Raw genomic sequence first — 15,991 nt, forward strand, 5'->3', positions numbered from 1 at the left:
TGTTTTCAATGAGGCATTTTGTTATTTTTTTCCCTTTTAATGGACGCGCAGCACACATTTGTGTGTTATGCAGGGGAAGACTGCAGTGGACCACCCACCCCTGCACGTCTCAAACAGGGTCCACAGAGGGTAATTAAGATGTTTTCTTGGGTCATACAAGTCTCGCTCGTTAAAACTTAGAGGAGTGACGGGTGGTTATACGCTGGTTGTACCGCCAAAGACCGCTGGTTCAATACAGAAACTCGTGGGCCAAATAAATTCTTCTGTAAATGAAAGACGTCGTTCATATGATGAGCATCATCATCACTTTGTGAGAGATCATCTCTCTCTGTGAATCTCATGACATCTGTCAAGAAGGCCGGAGTCATATATTTCATCCTAAAATCAACAGGAAAAGACAAAACCATTAATCAGACACTATTTAAAGGGAAAGTCCACCCAAAAATTAAAATTCTGTTATCATCTACTCACTCTTATGTCATTCTGTGGAACATAAACAAACAACATTTTTAAAGAATGTTGATAACCAAGAAGTTTCGGTTGCCAAACTCGTTTTCTATACTTTTGCAAGCCTTTTTGTATGTAGTTAGTTTAGTGAACATTATTCTAACAGCTAAATAGCGAATAGGAAAAAGTGATTATTGTGGAAATAAAATGATACTTAAAGAGAACCATGGGTATTTAATGATCATAGTGAGATATTAGGTATCATAAACAAATGGATTTTGAATGCACAGGGATATAATTGCATACAAAAATGATTTTATAATTTCAGTGGAACAAAATGCACCATTTGCTGAAACATAGTTCATCAGTGAGCTCTCATCAACGACACTCTTTCCAAATACAACATCCATACTCAACCAGCAATAGCTGAAGTAGATCTTTATATCGAAACACGTGCAATGATGCACCCAGAGGAATGGATGCAGGGTCTTGCTGTGCCAAACATCACAGTCTTCATCCATCAGTTCAGCTGACTATGTGTGATTGTAGCATGAAGTCAAACCTCTGACTCACACACGTGGGCAGATCTAAATGTCATTGCCTAGAACTCAAGTGTATTTCAACAGCAATTAATGCAGGTTGAGCTCCTGGCCACACCCCTTATTCAAATAACAATTTGAGTGTATTTGATATGACTTTCATTGTTTTTAAATAATCTTTCTCCATGCCTACATTTTTATCAGACTCTTGGGAACTGCCTGTTTTCATTGAGCTTGTTTTGTTGACTTTTTTTTTGAGCATTTTCTCACAACTTTGTTTAGTCCTCTAAAATATAAGTTTGTTTATGCATTTGGCATTGGGACTGCAAGAATACATTTTGTTGCATTAACTGAGACTGGGTGGTAGCTTTTTAGTTCCCAGCATGCTTTGTATGCAAGAGAAAATGTAGTGTTTTGTGTGTTTTTGAGCAAAGATTTGAAAACAGGAGACTTGGTATATGGTTTGATATTTGGCAGTTTAAAGAAGTTTTTGGCTTATTCTTGTGAACAATATCTATTAGTTAACTCATTGTTTTATATAACAGTGTATTGTATTGTTGTATTTTTTTTTTATTGTATTTAATACGTCAGGTTTTTATGGCTCATATGTAATCCTGGACCACAAAACCAGTGGTAAGGGTCAGTTTTGTAAAATTGAGATTTATACATCAACTGAAAGCTGAATAAATGAAATAAATATTTGGCCAAGATATAACTATTTGAAAATCTTGAATCTGAGGGTGCAAAAAAAATCCAAATATTGAGAAAATCACCTTTAAAGTTGTCAAAATGAAGTCCTTAGCCATGCATATTACTAATCAAAAATTGAGTTTTGATATATTTACCGTATGGTTTTTGGCATAAAAGAAAAATCAATCATTTTTAAACCATACAGTGTATTGTTGGCTATTGCTACATATTACAAATATGTGCTACTTAATATATAGATATGAGAATATGGAGCTTGTACTCAAGGAGGAAAAACACCTCAGTTTTCTATGCAGTTTTGTGCAGATGTTGATTAAAGCCCTAAATGTAAAATGAAATTCTAATGGCTTGTAATTTAAACCAATAAGATCATTTTAACAGTATAGCTTGCATTTCACTTTACTTTAATAAAATTATATAAATATCAGTTGCCACTCTATGTCTCCCACTTAGTAAGATGATATTTAAATGCTTAGTTTTATATTCAAGGCTCTGTAGTGTCAAAACATATAATACAATTTAATACAATGATGAGTTAGAGATGAACAAATAAACATTCCTCAAAGGTCTGATGATCAGATTTGGTCATCACATGATTTATCTAAAAAAATAAATGTATGTATAATCAAGTAAATCTAAGTTTCTTCAGTCCAGTAAATGTTTATCTTGAAATATTACTAACAATATGTGACCCTGTCTTAAGACAAAACCAGTCTTAATAGCACAACTATATTTGTAGCAATAGCCAAAAATACATTGTATGGTGGGTCAAAATTATAAATTTTTCTTTTATTCCAAGTAAATATCATGAAGATATTTTGTAAATTTCATACTTTAAATATATCAAAACTTAATTTCTGATTAGTAATATGCATTGCTAAGAACTTCATTTGGACAACATTTAGATTTTTTTGCACCCTCAGATTCTAGATTTTCAAATAGTTGTATCTGGGCCAAATATTGTCCTATTCTAACAAATCATGAAAAGCTTTTTTATGAATTGAAATCTCAATTTAAAAAAATTGACCCTTATGGTTTTGTGGTTATGACTGCTTACCCAGTAAAAAATGAACAAAAAAAGTAATGCAAAGCACAAATTGAAGATGCTCTTTTCAATTATACTAAAAGGACTTTTACTTGTACTTATAACTATCAGTCAGACAACAGTAGGCTTGTAGTTGCAATATTTTGATCATTATGATCATTTAGGCCTTGGAAATTTGTGTATCAAATATGATACAGTAGGGTTAGGAAAACTCAACATGGAATCACTGTGCACAATAAAATGAAGTTAAACTAAAGAGTAATTGTTTTGAGTGCACATCATTTAGGGTAGTTGTAGATATTCAAAGTACTGTGATTCATATTAAATAAAAACAAAGTTTAAGACGCACACTTGTCATGGTGCTGATGTGTGCTTTTTGTGCATGACAGTCACAAGGCCACTAGGAACTGTTGCTGTGTGACGAGCTGTGTAATGATTCTTCAAAATAAAAGCATATAGGTTTGAAATGACATAAAAGTGCATAAACAATGGCAGAATTTCAGTTTTTAGGTGAACTATTTCTTTAAGTGAGCGTACAGCATGTGTGCAAGATGCAGGCCGCAGTCAAGAGGGGTGACGATGTGTGTCACAGAACCCGCACCGATCGCCGCTGTTTGTAAGCAAAGCCGAGCAGAGAGATTATCTGCTGGTAAGAGCTGGGGGCTGTTGTAAATGATCTGTCGTGTGGGTGATAAACCCTGTCAAAAGCACCTCTAGCGCGGCACCTGGGCTTAAAGAAAGTCATGCTCAGATTTGTCTCATGCAGCCAGATTAAAATCAGGACGCGGTTGACTTCAGGGTAGGACTGAAGGGTTTATTTAACTCTAATGAATATTTCACATTTCGCACAAAGACATTCCTGCAGAGATCTCTGGGAGTTCTGTGTATCTCGGGGTTTCGAGCCGTTTTCATCGTCGCAAACAATCCGTGTAGGAAACACTGAGCCGTGTGTGTGTCTGCATGCATGTATGTGCATGTTTTGTGGGTTCCTCATGGCGTTAATCATCATTAGTAATTACAACAAACCCATGAACAGACTGACTGGAATCTGTTAAGATTCTGAGGAAGATTGCGGGATATGTACACAGCCGACCACGGCGTTCTTTCGGTTCATCCAAAAGAAACGGCAGCAAACCCACAATAAATGTTGTGAGTGAAAATAGAAACGGCTTAAAATAGAAATTCCTTTTTCTTAACTCCTTGCGCACGTCGAACAAGCTCCGTCGGCCAATCGATTCTGTCGTTACAGATGAAAGCAAATTACAGATCGAAAATTTGTTCTAATTGCTGCGATTAAATTGTTGGAAACGGGTGATAGCATCTCTCAGCCCTCCACCCACTAAAGAACGAGACTCAGCCATTAAATTATCCTGCTATCTGGAGTGGTGGAGTCCTACTTTGATGTTGTTGGTTTAGAGAAATGGCGGGACTCGATTATGGGCAAAATTAGGGTGGCAGGCCGACCGGGAAGGCGCCGCGGCGTAAAGGGTCAACACAGAAGAGGGCGGGAGCCAGTCAGCTTTGAGTAACATGGAACTGCTATTTCTGAGAATAATTGGTTGTGTTTGGAAACAGATGACTTAATTTTGTGTTTGTGAATTAGTCAAATGTTTGTAGGCATTACACAGCATGAAATGTGTCTGTAAATCCAGTGTTGCTAAACTATACGGTAAAAAGTTATGAAATTTGGTAAAGTTATAGGATGGGGTCTAAAATGTCATCTAAAAATGGATTTATGGTGGTTACCATCACTGAAAAAGCTTAATGAAATTGCAAAGAATGAATTATTGTAATAAAAATGTGGTCATCTGCTCCCAAAAGTTTGGGGTTGGTAGGGTACGATTTTTGAAAACGGTTTCTTCTGCTCACCAAGTCTGCATTTATTTGATCAAAAATATGTTAATATTGTGAAATAATGTTACAATTTAAAGTAAATGTTTTCTATTGTAATATAGTTTAAAATGTAATTTATTCCTGTGATCAAACTTGAATTTTTTGCATCATTTCTGCAGTCTTCAGTGTCACATGATTACATGCTCTAAAATGTATTTAACATAGTGGTGAAAATAATTGTGCTGGTTCATGTTTTTGTGGAAACTGGGATTGTGTACACAATTAGTCCTACTACATCTTTACTGCACCAAAATGTACATAAACAGTACAAAGGTAAAATATAGCCCTTTAGTTTGTGGCTTCTATTTCAGTTCTCTGGTCAAAAGATGTCAGGAAATCCCCAATTTCTTTCACGGAAGGCTCATCTCCCAGTATGGATACTGCGTTTGGCTGGGCTGCCGTGAATTCCCTGTAGCCACAGTCAGTTGGAGAGGCACTGATGCACACCGATCAGAACACATCATTTGGGCTGGAGCTCACACGGGCAGATGGGAAAATGACAGGGTGAGTCAAACCAAGGGGAAGAATGAGCTTCCTGTCGACAGAATATTCCTGATCTATGATAGTGCAGGAATGACCGTCCAAAATCAGGGCCCCAGGAGGGGAAGTCTCACAGAAACAACGTCTACAGAAGACTCAGACATAATCTTGTTCATCTGAAGCGACGCTAGAGTAAGAGGACACAAAATATTAACCAAACAAATCAAATGTCGAGATGTTTCATAACATTTAAAAGCTTCAGAAGGCGGTTGTCACAGCGAATGCTGTAGATAGAAGATGTATTTTTGATCCTCAAAGTTCTTGCATTTCTGGATTGAGATGACATAATACGCAAAACCATCACTTTAAATCTCAGTTCTTAATCCTTTTATTGACATTGTATTGAATCCAACCACAAAAAAGAGACCACACCTGTTGCAAAGTGTCTATTAAACACTCATCTGTGGGTTTATGGTGTTTTGAATCTTTTTGGTTGCACTTGTTTTATGTCACTAATACTGTTATTACCTTAAAGAATACGCCCATATTTCTTTTTAACACCTATAACCTGTAGATGCAGGATTTCTGTTGACTCTGAATTGACTCCAACAAGCTGTTTTGTATGTATACACGTACATCACTGTTTAGGTTACTAACAGGCCACCTAAATATTTAGGTTACTAACATTTCATTGTGGTGACACCTTTCCCAGACAGGGGAGCGTTTCCTGTACAACGATGTTAACTCCTGTTTAACTACCATAACACTAACTAGTCATTCAGGACTGGTTTTTGAAACCGTATCATCGCATCTCAGTCGTTTGAATCACATATGCATCAGAGAAACGTGTCTTTGAGCTTCCGTTTTTGCGGTAGCTTTATAGCATCGCTATTGAAGAGTAGCCTAATTAGCTGGTAAAGTGGATTTATTTATTGTAGAATTAGCGAAAGTTATGTGCATTTTAATGTTCAAAGCGGATGTTATAATGTCAGTAGATCACGAGTAACACAAGCGTGGAAATACAAACGGAAGCCAGAAGACAACAAGTGCAGCAACAAAAAGGGCGGGCTATATAAGGTCAACCGTTAATGACCACACCGAAAAATGGACTAATAATTTATAATAGCCTAATTAATCGATTGGAGATCTCCGAGATGCTGATATAACGAATATGGCATATGAAGACTAGCCTACTTCATTATATTCAGGTTCCCTCTTAGATCAAACATATTTCTTTTTTTGAGTATGCACAGTTTTCAAAAACGTCTGGTTTTTGACACGCTAAAATATATAGATTAAAACGTATACGTATTTAAATTAAATGAACGATATAGAATGTTATACCTACATGTTGGCTTGAATACTGTGCTCGGGAGAATAAACTATTTTGGTATGTCATGCTAACACCATATTACGCTTAAATCGATAGCTTCATTTCGAATTTTGCTATGCTTTTTTGATCAAAGTTAACTAGCTTTTAGGAAACGCACCACAGGGATAGCATCATTGAAATGTAGACAGCAACGTGTTCAACCTGCCGCCACTTTGATTTTAATTTAGCCCATTATCAGATTAAAAAGAGACAGGATTGTACGTTTATTATATTCGTATCTAATCCGAATGTCTCCTGGGATTAAGCAGAGATACTCTGCAGACCAGAATGGGGTTTTCCATCGTCTCGTTTGGGAATGTTTATATAACCCTTACAATCATTTGGGCTGTTTGTTTCGGGTCCAGCCGGTGGGCCAAAGCATTTTGGTAATGAAGCCAATTGAACTTAACTGCAAAGAAACCGTTTGAAAGCTCTGTTTGTTTTCACTCAGTCTTATCGAAAGATTTGAGCGCAATTACGCTTTGATATAATTGCTATTAGATTTAAACTGACTGCAGTCATCAGAAAACATGCCTTAAACGGGGGTTTTTAATCGTGGGTGGCATATAGTTAGAAAGTCTTTAAATGCAGAATCTAATTTAATCATCATTATAAAAAAATCCTTAAATTAGATGCTCTGTTAAGTCACAAAAATGTAGAAGACTAAAAAATAGCTTTGAATTATTTTTACTTTAAAATAATTTTAAGGGTCATTAAAAAGAAGGCATTGTAAATGTACTGAAATAGGGCACTTGACCTGTGCCATGCACTACGAAAATAGCTAGATTTTTTTTAAATAATTTGATTCTAATTAATCTATACAGACCCGTAATGATTCTGTGTTTTTTGTATGTTTTGAATCCACCAGCGCATGTGTTTCGGTTTACTCTGTCCTGTTTTATTGGTTAATATTCCCACACATTAAATGCATCCCAGCAATTTCATGTACAAAGCATCCAGGGTAATAAAAATACAATGTTAATAATGCTTACTATGTCAGTGAGAAAGATGTTTTCAAGACATTTTTGCAGATATATGGTTTATGCAATTAACCATGACAAAAACTATATGTTGACTATAGAAGTTTTGATCAATAGAGATGTTTTTTTTTTCTATAAAAGATAATCAGTTAATATAAAAACAAATTGATTGAACAAAACGTTTTTTCCGGCCCTTAACATTTCACACACTTTTCATGTCATGACATTGAAGTATTTTCACGGTTCATTATGGTGAGAACATGTCGATCTGGAGTTATTTTCATTAAGAAAAATAAGTAAACTGTTAAAGGAACGATGCTTTCTCCCATTCACCTGCATTCAGGACCACTAAAATAATTAGACAGTTTCATTACACTTCAAGTTCATGGGCTATAGGTTCATGTTCAAAGCGCACATAATGTTTTTTCGTGTGTGCCTGTGTGAGAGTTTTAAGTGACATCGATTACAAAGTCACAGTCCATTTCGAATGTCTGGCATAAAAGAAAACTTTTTTTTAGCTGAAATCAATCAAATATTGGAATGTAAAATCTTGGTACATTTACGTTTGAATATTTTGATAGTAACGTCAGAACAGAGCAATCATTTAAACAACAACAGCAAAGACTATTACGTCTCAAATTACATTACTTGTTAAATTGTACTGTATTTTACTTTTATAAATTCTAAAACTGTAGTCTACGTTTTTTAAAATATTTTATTCAAAATTTATTCCCATGCTTTAAGTGTGAAAAAATAGCCTAATAAAGAAACGTTTGATGTGAAAATGGCTGTCTGGATGACTCGAGATCACAAGTCGTCGTATGTAATTCAGATGCATGTATATTTTTAATAATAACAACAACATTAGAATTAGAATAGCCTATATAAGAATTAGAATATATAGGTATTTAAATAAATTGTTTATTAAAAATATATGAGCAATCTTGCATAATAAAATTGAGACACAAAATAAAATATTTTTTTCATACCCTAAATAATAAACAAAACCTTAGGAAATTGAAAAGGAAAATGTTGGCCAAGTCTTTATTTCATTTTAAATTAGTTTGATAGACTGACCGACACTTGTCCAGCGGGAACACGACCAAAAAACATGTCTTACCTAGCAAAAAAAAAAAAAAAAAACTGCCCATCTCTAAAAATCATCCAGAAAGACCTTCGCTTCTGAAAGACCTCTGGTCCAAACAGGCTCAGGACATGAACATATATGTTCAGGGGTTAACGTTTAGCAAACAACTTGATAATTTTACTCTAATGATGTAACACTGCCATCTACTGACCATCAGAGACCACTGCGACCAGAAACCTAACAGTGCACCAATATTCAGTGTATTTCATGTATATAAAGTATTAACTATGCCCTCAGTCGATTAGACGCCATTTTGAAATTAACGCATATGAAAACGAGGCTGTGAGAGGTAGAACGCTCTCTAAAAGGTAGATCACAATTTTTACAACTCACACCTTTCAAAACGGTTCTGTCCAAAGAAAGTTGTTTTAGAAAAAGCTTAACAATCGGTATGTTGTTAAACAACAGTGCAATCCAGCACTGAACGCGCTATACGCTTCTTCCTCACAGCGTCGTTTTCATTCCTGTCAGAAATGAAATATAGCGCTACCATGATTAAGGTCTATCACAAATTATGCCTTGAGGTATTTAGCTTATTTAATGACATATTTTGTTTCTGTGTAGTAGACCATAAAGCAGCTTTTCTTATACATTAAGTTCATCATATATATATGTGACCACCAGTAGTGACAGGAATCAAGTTTTGATGTTTGAGCAGAATGTCCCAGTGCAAAAGCATGATCAAAATCTATGCACAATTAACTTTTCTCAAACTTGCTTCTGGAAAATCACTTAAGTCATGGTTTTTCTGGTCTGGCTGGTGCGTCTTATTATTTGTTGTTGTCCATCTTCCATCTCATCACTGACATAAATCTTCAGAGGTCCAGTAACACAGGAATGGTTTCTTTATGATAATTTTTCCTGCGTTTTGCACAAAAATCTCTGATGGAAAAGCTCCTCTTTAATGACTTAAACGGAACGATGGCTAGCCTGTAAGATGAAAGAATGCAAAAGTTAAGAAAAATCCTTTGCATTGTCCCCCAAAACATTCATCAGCAGGGTAAAGCACCTGCAGGTATGGTCGTCTATACACCAGGATCATCTTGTGCGGCCCGAGCAGCCTGTCTTCACATGGAGCTCAACGATCAGCCGGGGAATTGAATGGAAGTTGTAAAAATAGATGAAAAAATCCAGAAAAAGAATTCATCCTCATTTGGCTGTGACGGTGGTCTGGGCTTTTTTGTCCCGGGTGTATCCTCAACAGCTGAAATCACTGAAGATGTTTGTGTTTGCAGGGAAAATATCACATCTATCATTCATTTGGGGGCTTGTAGGCCAGAACCGTTTCCACATTTGACATACTACTCAGTCAGGCGGTTTCACGTCACGCTGCTTTTCCAAAAGCCCATTCCCATTCACTGCACCGATTCAAACCCTCACTGATTTCATTTCATTTAATCTGCCCACATGTAAAACACAAAAGTCATGAACACTCTGCTTCAAATAAAGACAGACAGATATGTAAAGTTAACATTTGTACATGATATTTCTGCAGTTGGTTATATCATTTTAATAATTAATATTTTTTTACATTGAAAATAAGTTGACTTATAATTGACTTATGATCATTTTAGGCTACATAAATTGGTAGAGATCGCGTTTGGTCCCCTCTGCCTTATCCGGCCCTTGGAATTGTTCTAACCTTCTCCCGTTAGGGACATGTCCCTATACCAAATATACAGCGACTACCAAATTGTCCCTAGCAATAGTTTTGATCAAACAATTAAATGTAGATATACGTAACCACTGTTATTGTAATTTCGGCTGCATCTAAAATGATTCATAACATTAGTTGAAGTAAATGTGCTAGAAAAGTACGTCCTTAAAACAGATTTTCAAAACTCAGAATTAGTTAAACCATTGCTTCGCAAAATGATTAACTAAGAGCTCTAATCAGATCGCCTATGGTGAATCGCGAATCATTTGATTCAGATCAGAACTTTGGAGAGGGTTCGAGAATCATTTTGCAAATTTAAATATTCATGATATGTGCTCTAAAGTCCCGATCTAAAATAATGATTGGCAAATCTTTTGATCTTTTAACTTCGGAGTGTGGATTGCGAATCGTTTGATTTAGATCGGATAATCTGATCGTTTCGCGAATCATTTTATTTAGATCAGAAGTTTAGAGCGGGTTATTAAATCTGATTAATTTAGATCGGAACTTTAGATCGCGTATCGCAAATTATTTGATTTAGATCGGGACTTCGGAGCGGGTTAATTAATCTTTTGATTCAGATCGGAACTGTGGATTACGTATTGTGAATCACTTGATTTATATCGGAACACCAGAGCGGGTTGGCAAATCTTTTGATTCATATCAGAACTTCAGAGTGGGTTCGCAAATCATTTTGTAAATTGAAATACCAGTGATATGCGCTCCAAAGTACAGATCTAAAATGATGGTTTACGATTCTTTCGAAGCGTGTATTGCAAATCATTTGATTTAGACCAGAACTTTTGTTTTAATCAGATCGGAACTTCGACGCATGTATTGCGAATCATTGATTCATGTCGGAACTTTAGAGTGGGTTTGCATAAATTGAAATATTTGTGATACGCACTCCAAAGTCCCGATCTGAAATTATGGTTTGCGAAACTTTTGATTCAGATCATGCCTTTGGAGTGTGGATCGCGAATCATTTCATTTAGATCAGAACTTCCAAGCATGTATTGCGAATCTTTTGATTTAAATCGGAACTTCGGAGCAGGTTAATGAATATTTTGCTTCATATTGGAACTTTGGATCGCGTATTGCAAATCATTTAATTTAGATCAGAACTTTGGAGAGGGTTCGTAAATCTTTTGATTCATGTTGGAACTTCGGAGCATGTATCGTGAATCATTTGATATAGATCAGGACTTCGGAGTGTGTCCATGAATCTTTTGATTTAGATCGGGACTTCAGAGCACATATTGTGAATCATTTGATTTAGATCGGAACTTCGGGGCACGTATTCTGAATCATTTGACTTAGATCAGAACTTCATAGTGGGTTAATGAACCTTTTGATTCAGATCGGATCTTTGGATCGTGCATTATGAATCATTTGATTTAGATCGGAACTTCGAAGAGAGTTTGCGAATCTTTTGATTCAGATCGGAACTTTGGAACGGGTTAATGATAGCCTGGCTAACGCCAGACCACGTTATGACTTCGTCATGATTCGTGGTCTGGGAACCACATGTTCATTTTCTCGTATTTGAGGCATGGTTTACGAATTCCCAGAGCCGTTTATTGGGCGCTACGAATGCGCCTGTGCGTAGCTCATAGCCAATCGTTTCAATCATACCGGATGACGTATACAGAGCGATGGTTTAACGCCAAAAGTTGCTCTTTTTTCAAAATAAACTTGCGTTCTAAACTACTTAGAACACTATCTAAGGGGCCGTTCACATGTCGCGTCTTTTGCGCGCTAAAGTTTGTTATTTCAAATGTAGACGCGCGGTATGCGCGCGCATAATGGAAGCGACGCGGTTGCGAGCGGTTTGGAAAGGAGAAAGCGACGCGCCTAGCGTTTTCCACGCGTTTTTAGGCGCGACTTGTGAACGGCTGCATCGAATGATAACTTGCTGCCATGCTGGATCCATAGTTATAAACAAACTGCTTCGGTGAGTCGCGACGCATAGAAGGCGTCATCGTCTTGCTGCTCCCTCCCCGTTCTGTGATTGGTTCCCTATCTGAGGTGAAAATTTGGTCCATGGTTTCCATGCTACCTTCCGGCGTGAATAAAATCGCGCTGCGCGGAAGGCAGCATGGGGACACCCAGGCTAGGTTAATGAACCTTTTGACTCAGATCGAAACATCTGATCGTGTAGCGCAAATCATTTGATTTAGATCGGAACTTCGAAGAGGCTTCGCAAATCTTTTAATTCAGGTCAGAACTTTGTAGCGCATATCGCAAATCATCTGATTTAGATTGTGACTTTGGAGTGGGTTCATGAGTCTTTTGATTTACATTGGGACTATGGAGCACATATCCCGGATCATTTAATTTAGATGGGACCATCATATCGCATATCGCAAATCATTTGATTTAGATCGGAACTTTGGAAAGGGTTTGCAAATCTTTTGATTCAGGGACTTCAGAGCACATATTGCAAATCATTTGATTTAGATCGACAAATTTACAAATTTTAATTACAAATTTTAATTGACTGACAGCCTAAAAATATGCAATATATAAATATGCATATATATTCATAAACACATAGAATACATGAACACACACACTTGCATACACATACGAAATTACTCCCATGTATGTGGATAACTTATGATTAAAAAACAACTCCTACAACTGCTATATATAGACATTATTCATATCTTGGCTAATAGTAAGGAGCCAGTTATGTCTATATGCAGTATTTATTTTCCTTGGTCTCAATTTGAGCCTTGAGTCTTGAGTCAGTGTGTGCCTTTCAACATTATATAGTGCCGAAACTCCAAAACTTACAAACACAGCATTACCAACAAAAACCTTCCACATACATAAATACATACCAATGTGCCAGAAGTGATGTATCCTGACTACTCCTGGAAGAACGAGGAACTCCCTGCTGATGGGTATATCAAGGCTTTGGGCTACTAAACACAGGCCTGAGTTTCCTGTGCGTTCCTGTCTGCTGGTGGGCTGAGCGCTCATCTGTCCCCTGTCCCACAGAGGCCATAAATTGTTGAGATGAGATGAAGTCTTTGTGTTCCCCCCTAAACTGCTGCGTGAAATCTGCATGGCCGTGTTTTGACAGCCCGTGGCTTTAAATCATCGTTTTATGACGGCCAGGGAAAACGTGTCCGTGTTCCCGCTGATGATTTACGTTCATTGGAGTCTGGAGGATATGATAATTTGGCTTGAGCAGATGGATTGAGAGATACCAAAGGGCTTCTGTGCCAAACGCTCTCATGCGCCGCACAAATGGAGTCCACATGCTGGAGAAAGAGCCTGACATCTCTGTTCATCTCCTCAACGTCACGTGCCTCTTCTCCTGCCCAACGAATTACACTTATGTTCAACTCTACTGGGGAGGGATCAGGTCTCATAATTCATAATTCTGAGTCGCACAATCATAAAACAGCTTATAGAGTGAGGCCAACATCACAAAAAGCCTCAGCTGAACTTGATGCCCTTGATTTCAGGAACAACTGTTTTCCATGCAGAACAGAGCAGGTTGAGTGATTGGAATGTGAAATCCTCCAAGTTTCCTCCATGACTGCATATTTATAATAAAATGGGTTTTGTTTATCTTTTTTTTTTCTCCTTTTACGAAGCCAACAGTGTCATTGTTAACGCAGGCTGCCATAATCCGACTGCTGGCCTTATTATAAAAAGGACAGCACTTTTCTAAATGATCTGATTTACAATTTTTGCTTCATGAACAATAAAATGGATACAAAAATTCCAATCGATTTACACATCTTACCTTAGCAACAGCATAGCAGCATAATAAAAACACTCCAAACAGCTGGAAAGCAACAATATAGAAAGTACATGATGTTTTCGTTGCAAGCAAGTACCAGAATGTTCCAGCTGTAGGAAATCTAGCTCATTTTAGTTTTAGGGGTCCAGTAATCTTATTTTTTACTTTTTACTTTTTACTTTTTTTCTACATAGGAAAAAAAAAATCATGTTTCTGCATATACCATTCAAAAATGTGGGGTCAGTCAGATTAATACTTTTTTTTTTTTTAGCAATGACGCATTAAATTGATCCAAAGTGACTTTATAAAGTTATAAAGATTTAAAGTTGAGGTCAAAAGTTTACATAAACCTTGCAGAATCTGCTAAATGTTAATTATTTTACCAAAATAAGAAGGATCATACAAAATGCATGTTATTTTTTTTATTTGGTACTGACCTGAATAAGATATTTCGCATAAAAGATGTTTAGACCACAAGAGAAAATAATAGTTGAATTTAGAAAAATTACCCCGATCAAAAGTTTACATACGCTTCATTCTTAATAGTGTTGTTACCTGAATGATCCACAGCTGTTTTTTTTTGTTTTGTTTTTTTTTGTTTAGTGATAGTTGTTCATGAGTCCCTTGTTTGATCTGAACAGTTAAACTGCCCACTGTTTTTCAAAAAAATCCTCCAGGGTTCCACAAATTCTTAGTTTTTCAGCATTTTGGTGTATTTGAAACCCTTTTTTAACAATGCTTGTATGATTTTGAGATCTGTCTTTTCACACTAAGGAACTCATATGCAACTATTACAGAAGGTTCAAATGCTCACTGATGCTTTAGAAGGAAAAACTATGCATTTAAATCCGGGGGGTGTAAACTTTTTGAAGATGGAAATCAGGGTAAATTTAATTTATTTTGTTTTCTGGGAAACATGTAAGTATATTTTATAGCTTATGAAAGGCTAAAGTACTAAATGACAAAAACATGATTTTAGGCAAAATATAATTTTTTTTTTTTACACATCTTCATTCTGCTCAAAAGTTTTCACCCCCTGCCTCTTAATGCATCGTTTTTCCTTCTGAAGCATCAGTGAGCATTTGAACTTTTAGTAATAGTTGCATATGAGTCTCCTCAGTGTGAACAGATGGATCTCTAAATCATACAGTCATTGCTGGAAAGAGTTAAAATACACAAAAATGCTGAAAAACCAAAGAATTTGTGGGACCTGAAGGATTTTTCTGAAGAACAGCGGGCAGTTTAACTGTTCAGGAGAAGCAAGGGACTCATGAACAACTATCACTAAACAAAAACACAGCTGTGGATCATTCAGGTAATACAGTGTTAAGAATCAAGTATATGCTCTTTTGAATGGGGTCACTATTATTTTTTCTTGTGGACTATATGTAAACATCTTTTATGTGAAATATCTTATTCAGGTCAGTAGTAAATAAAAAATAACATGCATTTTGTATGACCCCTCTTATTTTGGTAAAATAATTAACATTTTGCAGATTCTGCAAGGTGTAAGTAAACTTTCGACTTTAACTGTATAGTCAAATAGAAAACAGCTATTTTAATTTACAATAATATTTCATAATGTTACTGTTTTTACTGTATTTTTAAAAAAATAAATGTTTCTTTCAAAAACATTACTGACCGCAAACTTTTGAGCGGTAGAGTTTGGGTTTTCTATTGAATGTGTTCATGAATGGCTCACTTATTAACATACTGGAGGTCATGATGTGGACAGGCGGTGGTGGTCTGACCGGATACCCAAACCACACTGGCACTAACTCACTCCTCTACAGGACCAGAGCGTCATCCCAGACAGGCATGAGAGCTGAGCAGGAAGCCAACTAAACTAAACAGTGCTTTGGGTCATATAAGCCAGCAGATGTTCATAGATAATGGTGGACTAGAGTCCAAAACATGAGGAACTTCACATTTGTGCATTTATTACTCCTTGTAAATATGGATT

Source organism: Garra rufa, chromosome 13 (assembly GCF_049309525.1).
Source record: "Garra rufa chromosome 13, GarRuf1.0, whole genome shotgun sequence".
In the NCBI taxonomy this organism is placed as follows: domain Eukaryota; kingdom Metazoa; phylum Chordata; class Actinopteri; order Cypriniformes; family Cyprinidae; genus Garra; species Garra rufa.